We start from the raw sequence: 7,058 nt of genomic DNA, 5'->3' as shown, positions 1-7,058 counted from the left end.
GAGTATGCAATGAGTTGTGGTCCAGAATGTATCTGGTTTTTCCCAATATTGCGATAGTTTTAGCCAGTTTTGCTTTTACATGAGTGATATGAGGTTTCCAGCTGATTTTGTAGTCTAAAACCACACCAAGGAACTTCATTTCATATACTCTTTCTATGTGTATGTTATCTAGTATTAATTGTATCTGTGGATTTGTTTTATGTTTTCCAAATAACATAATCTTTGTTTTGCTTATATTTAATGATCATTTATTTGTGTCAAACCAATGTTTTACTTTAATCATTTCTGCTGTTATCACTTCCATAAACCTTTCATATTATTTTTATTATTCTCTAATATGTTATTATAGTATTATTTTTTACATATCCTCAGAATATTGGTTAATTTATTCTTATATCTTTTATATTTATTTTCTGCTTCTGAAGTTCTATATTTTATGAATTGTCTATATAGTGTATTTTTCTTTTTGCAGGCATTTTTTAGGCCATTAGTGATCCATGCACTGTGAGTTTGTTTGTGTCTCTCTCTGCATTGTTTCACAGGACAGTTTTTGTCCTTTAAAGTGCTTTAAAGATGTTTAGAAATTCACCATAGGCCTTGTCAATATCATCTCTCTCATATACTACCCTCCATGTCATGATCATCATGATCAGTGCACTGCAAACATGAAAAATAACAATACAAAGTGGCCACAGTAGCGAACTGCCTTCTTGCACACATCACAGTTCGCTAAGTTTTCATTGACAGTTGTGAAATAGCTCCACACAACGCTCCTCTTCCTCTCAGCCATCATGCGCGTGTGTGTGTCGCACTCGCGAGTCGCTGGCTGCTGCTGTCCTGCCCTGCTGGCTGTCAGCTTGATAATCGGCATTCAGACAAGGAGCGCGCTGCGCGTGCGCGAGCCTCAAGGAGAGGAGAACAGCAGTGAAGAGAGAAGAAAAGAGCGCATATACTTGTGTTCGTCTGCACATATTTTTTGATGAAATTGACGAGTAGAGAGAGGGGGAAAAAAAGTATAAAAGTATCGATCCTATTGGCTCTAGTATCGATATTTTGAAACGTAACGTAATATCGGAACCATCAGATCCTCCTTCGCACTCTTCAAAAACTTGGAGTTTCAGGCTCTGTACTTTCCCTCTTCACCTCATACCTCAAAGACCGTACCTACAGGGTCACTTGGAGAGGGTCAGAGTCCGACCCTTGTCAATTAACTACAGGGGTCCCTCAGGGCTCTGTTCTTGGTCCCCTCCTCTTCTCCCTGTACACAAACTCGCTCGGATCAGTCATTAGCCCGCATGGTTTTTCATACCACTGCTACGCTGACGACACCCAACTAATTCTGTCCTTTCCCCGCTCAGAGACCCAGGTCGTCGCACGCATCTCTGCTTGTCTAGCTGACATCACTCAGTGGATGTCTGCTCATCACCTCAAGCTCAACCTTGACAAGACTGAACTGCTTTTCCTTCCGGGAAAAGATTGTCCCACTCTTGACCTGACAATCAACATCGGCACCTCTGTTGTTTCCCCGACTCAGACTGCAAGGAATCTGGGTGTGATCCTAGATAACAAACTGTCCTTCACTGCAAACATCGCTGCTACAACCCGTTGCTGCAGATACACGCTTTACAACATCAGGAGAATACGTCCCCAGCTGACCCAGAAAACAATGCAGGTTCTGGTCCAGGCTCTCGTCATCTCACGCCTAGACTACTGCAACTCCCTCCTGGCTGGTCTACCTGCATGTGCCATCTGACCTCTGCAGCTCATCCAGAATGCAGCGGCTCGTCTGGTCTTCAACCTTCCAACATTTTCCCACACCACTCCGCTCCTCCGCTCACTTTACTGGCTTCCGGTAACTGCTAGAATCCACTTCAAGACACTGGTACTTGCGTACCATGCTGCGAATGGATCTGGCCCTTCCTACATCCAGGACATGCTTAAACTGTTCACCTCAGCGTGTGCACTACGCTCTGCATCAGCCAAACGACTCGCTGCACCCTCGCTGCGAGGGGGACCCAAGTTCCCATCAGCAAAAACACGTGGGTTTGCTATCCTGGCTCCAAAATGGTGGAATGAGCTCCCCATTGACATCAGGACAGCCTGCACATCTTCCGGCGCAGACTGAAAACTCATCTCTTTCGACTCCACTTCGAGCGATAGAATCACTAACAAAGAACTGCTAACAGAGCACTTATATACTAATAAAGGACTGGCTTATCTATAGCCAGTTGAGTAGCACTTGAAATGTTTGGCTCTACGAAACCTGATGTACTTATATGATTCTGATTTCTTCAAGGTTGTGTCTTCCTGGTCGAATGTACTTATTGTAAGTCGCTTTGGATAAAAGCGTCAGCTAAATGCAATGTAATGTAAAGTATCGATATCTTGGGATCGATCCGCCCACCCCTAATGAGCAGTATGAGGCATGGCTACAATGGGTGAACTGTTTGGTATTTTAAGCAAAACACTTCACAGACATGTTTTGCATAGGTATGGCCCTACAATATATGTTTCTAATATAGCATAATAGGTCCACTTTAAGTATGATTTTGAATGCATAACTTTTAATAAAAACGGAGTATTTGTACAATGAAGTGAGTACTTATTTTACCTTTGCTTAATGTCAAACAGGATAAAAAATATGAAATATGTCACTTTATTTAACATGTCTGTCATTCTTTAATAACTTCCAAGAAGTTTCAAGGACAGAACTGTGTAATGTGGTGCTAAACATAGAGGAAAATAAGGGCAGCGTTTAAAGGTCCCATGTCATGCTTTTCTGGTTAGTACCCGTCCCCTTGTGTGTTATGAAGGTTTGTATGCATGTAAACGGTGTGCAGAGTCAAAACCCTCAAAGTACACCCTGTAGCGAGTAAAACTCTAAAACAAAAAATACCTCCCCAAAACGCCTCGTTGATACGTCATTGTCCATTTGATTCTTCCGGGTATGCATGATGTCAACCGTACCCGGAACGAAATGGACCAATCCGTGGAGCCGTTACGTTACGTCCGCAGAGCCGTTACGTTAAGCCCCCGCTGATTGGTCCAAATTGACCAATCCACGGATTTCCTCACACATACTCAGTGCAAGCAGCTCTGCTGATTTCTCCTCCCTGGCTGCAGGCTGATAACAGACAGTTGGGATCGTGGCGAAATTCTCTCTGCAGACCCATTCTCTCTGCAGACCCATTCTCACAGCGTTTATCAACCTTCTTCTTACTCAATATCAAGCCACATTTATTGTTTTTACTTCGGCTGTGACTTTGTGTGTGCTCAGGATGAGTTTGGCTGTGTATCGCTAAACAAGGAAACAACACCTCCACGGAGTTTAGCGCGATTCACAACGTCCTGACCAATCAGAGCACACTATGCTCACAGGGAGGGTGGGGGCTGGAGCTATTGGAGCTACAACGAGCCGTTAAAGGCAGAGAGTGAGATTCAGTGAATACACGTAGTTTACAGAGATGCTGTTTGAGAAACCAATGTGAGTTTGGAAAATTGCACAATATAAATCTATTCTAGTAGACCTCAACAATGGAATTATGATCAGTGGAAATGGCCATGACATGGGACCTTTAAGTAGTACACCTCTAATTGATTCCATTTAATTGTTCACGTAACCTAGAGTCATTTTTTTCAGTGCCCATCTATATAATTCCAAAATGTTAAATTTGGTCAAGGCAAGCATACAATTCTAAATATATGCAAATAAAAGCCAATAATAAAACATTCTCCCATGTGTGCTTTTTGTAGACGTTTTGTAACTTTTGATAATTTTGCATGATAGTCATTATCAGATGGACCCAAACTCAATTTACCAAATTAACCTCGACTTTTTTAACTGTGTCAACAAACACTGAACAAGTGCTGGGGGAAATGGAATTTTGAACATGTACAATTCGAGGCAACTCCATCTGCTGATGAGATTGTTTTGTCAGCTGCTGTTATTGGGGGACATCAAAGGAATATTTGTGGTTGTTTACTGGAATCATTTAAAAGGAAACAGCCTCATAATAACACAGTTCCGTCGAAGAAAACTTAAAAGATGAGGAAAAATGTCTGGGAAAAACAAATCTCAACCAGGATGCTTCTGTGTTCAATAACTTGTGTTTGTGTTGGAGTAAGCATCACAGTGTCTTTAAAGGCTAACATCTCTCTCATTAATCAATATGCTGCTTTTCCTTTAGGATGTTTCTGCTCTTTGTCTGTTTGGCCATGTAGTCTGTTAGTACTCATGCTTCCCTCAGCAAACACATTATAGCCAGTGCAAAAAAGAAAGGACCTAAGGTGAAAAATATATGGTTGGGAGGGTAACTTAATTACCTGAAAAATACATTTAATCAGTAACCTAATCTGAGTATCAAAATATAAAAGTAATAACTTGATTACTTTGAGTTCCTTTTGGAATATCAAATGCGATTCAAATAAATACAAGAACAAATTTAAATCAATAAGATTAAGCGCTTCGAGATTTGTCTTGGTAGATGAGAAGCGCTATATAAATTAAATGTAGGCTATTATTAAGATGTTTTCTTAATGAAGTGTATTATGTAAGAACAATTTAACCTTTATGGTAAAACAGTTCAATCAGGAGAGACTTATTCCGTTAGTTTGATAACATATTTATTGCCCAAGGGGTAATATACATTTTGGAGATTAGACCCCATCATACTGTGATGGATTTAGGGTGATGAGAAGCCGACTAGGAAAAGAGAAACCCCCCCGGGGTCTAGACACTGGTGGTGGTGAAGTGCTGAAGGAAAATTAAAATCCTTAGTAATGTAGGTTCTTCAGGGCTAGACAGGCCCTGGATCTGATGAAACTGCAGGTGGAGGAGGGTTGCATCAATTCTCCTGAAAGATGCTGGCAGGGGAGAAAAAGAGCAGATGTAAACGTTTGCCGGGTGTGCTGTGATTAGCTTGTGGGGGATCAGACGGGGCCGATTGGTTTAGCTGGGGGTATGATGCGCCCTTGCTTATTGAAAGAAAAGGCGAGTGAGTGAGAGAGAATTGTGAATGAGAGCATGGGAAACAGTCTTACTGAAATAACTTGCGCTGAGCTTCTTTTATTTTTTTACATACACCTAATTATGTGATCCTGTTGCATGTAATCCGTTACTGCCCAAACCTGGACAAATGTATGATACAGCAGGCTGGTAGTATGAAGGTAGATATGGTGCAAAATGCGAGAGCGTGTAAAACCTGATGTGAGCACTTGCAGAAAAAAATCTGAGCTTGTGTGCATACAATTACACTTGTATAAAATATCCACATAATGTGAACCAAATTTGAAGTCACAGAAGAAGACAACAATTAACTTAGTAGAAGTTAGAAGTTGTAATGACTGATTTGAGAGGTTGTAATAACCAAGTTGCAGTTGTAATGGAACATTAAAAAAAAAGTTCTGCAAGTGAACATTTCACCACTAAGTTCATTTTTTTTCTTCTGTGACTTCAAATGTGGTTCACAGATACGTGGATATTTGATAGAAGTGTAAATGTATGCACACATTTTTTCTGCAAGTGCTCACATCAGGTTTTACAAGCTCTCGCATTTTGCACCATATCTACCTTCATAGGTAGCCATATAACCCATGCATTGTGCACATACAACACAAGCTTTGATGATAACAATGATTCATGTTTATGTATATGAAGGAATAAGAGTATTTTAAGCTTTGCCAGTAGCTGTTGTAGACAAAACCATCCAGAAGACCTCCTGTCAATGCAGCAAGGAGGAGCATATCCTCATTGTTTGAGCATTGAGATTGTTCTTGGAATTCCAGTGGCCTGTACTACAAAGCAGGATTTGCGGTTTGCGAGTTAACTTCAGGATTAACTCTGGGTTTCCGGTACTACGACGCTGGTTCACTTCTTACTGGGGTAGATCTCCATTGTAACTTATGCTGAACATCTAACCTGCTCCGGAGCATGTTATGATCCAAATAAGAGATCAACTCAGTGAAAGCACCGCCTGCTGACCAGTCAGAGCTCAGTGTGCAGAGTTTATATCTATCAAGTCATATTACAGGATAAAGGAAATAAAGTTTAAACTGCCATATGCATATGGGGGTTATTCCCTATCTTTATTCAAGAGCGTGGTCTTTAATTTGAGAGCATACTTTATTGATTTCACGTTGTTATCTGTGTTCTTTATTCTCGCGTCCAGGAGAGAAGCTTTAAAAAAGGAGACTAATTGAGTCTCTGAGAAGGTTCAAATGTGGTTACTTTAATTAAAAATATGGCGAGGTAATGTTACAAACAGAAGAATGTTCAGGCAGAAAACAGCCCGAACCCCTCTGGTCCAGCTGTTTATATATCCTCTGTTGGCTCCTCCCTGCGGGCCGGCTCTCCACGTTTTAATGTCCGTTGTTACGTAATCAGAGGATACAGACATTGTACATTCAATATACTGTATATCTAAACACGCCTATTCTCCTCCTTACAGTAACTCTGTCATGACTTTTCATTTAACACATTCTAAACGCTGTAATCAATACTCCAAAAAATACAGGAAATACTTCACGGCAGTTTGGATTCCGGATGCTGTCTCATGCTACCCACATTTGTAAACAATAACGTACTCAAATAAACTGTACCTTCATTTAATATTCAACAATAATAAGATCTCAACGTCTATAGTTGTAGTGTCGAAATCAGTAGGTTTCGGTGTGCAACATCATATCGCTGCTAAATTCACCTCTATAGTAAATGGTATATTAGCCTCATGCTAAATGCTAACCGGAGATGAAGGATTTTCAGAATAAAAGCTTATCAACTGGTTGTGCACAAGAACTTCTGTTTTTTAGTATAAAACAGCATTTAAACTGACGGTATGTTTAAGGTACTTTATGCCATTAAAAACATTGATTTTAATTTCTAACAACGTTCAGAACATGTATTTATTTCCCTCAAACCCTGTCCTCACACTCAAATAGTGCCTGCTTGCACTTAGATTTGCTCTGCTTCTGCTCAAACTGTACGCTTGCACTCAGATATATTGCTGCTTACAGATTTCCTGTGTTCCAGCTTAAAACCTTCTCCTCGCACTCAGGCTGTT

The sequence above is a fragment of the Gymnodraco acuticeps genome, unplaced genomic scaffold (genome assembly GCF_902827175.1).
Source record: "Gymnodraco acuticeps unplaced genomic scaffold, fGymAcu1.1, whole genome shotgun sequence".
In the NCBI taxonomy this organism is placed as follows: domain Eukaryota; kingdom Metazoa; phylum Chordata; class Actinopteri; order Perciformes; family Bathydraconidae; genus Gymnodraco; species Gymnodraco acuticeps.
Note: the sequence above shows the minus strand (reverse complement) of the source record.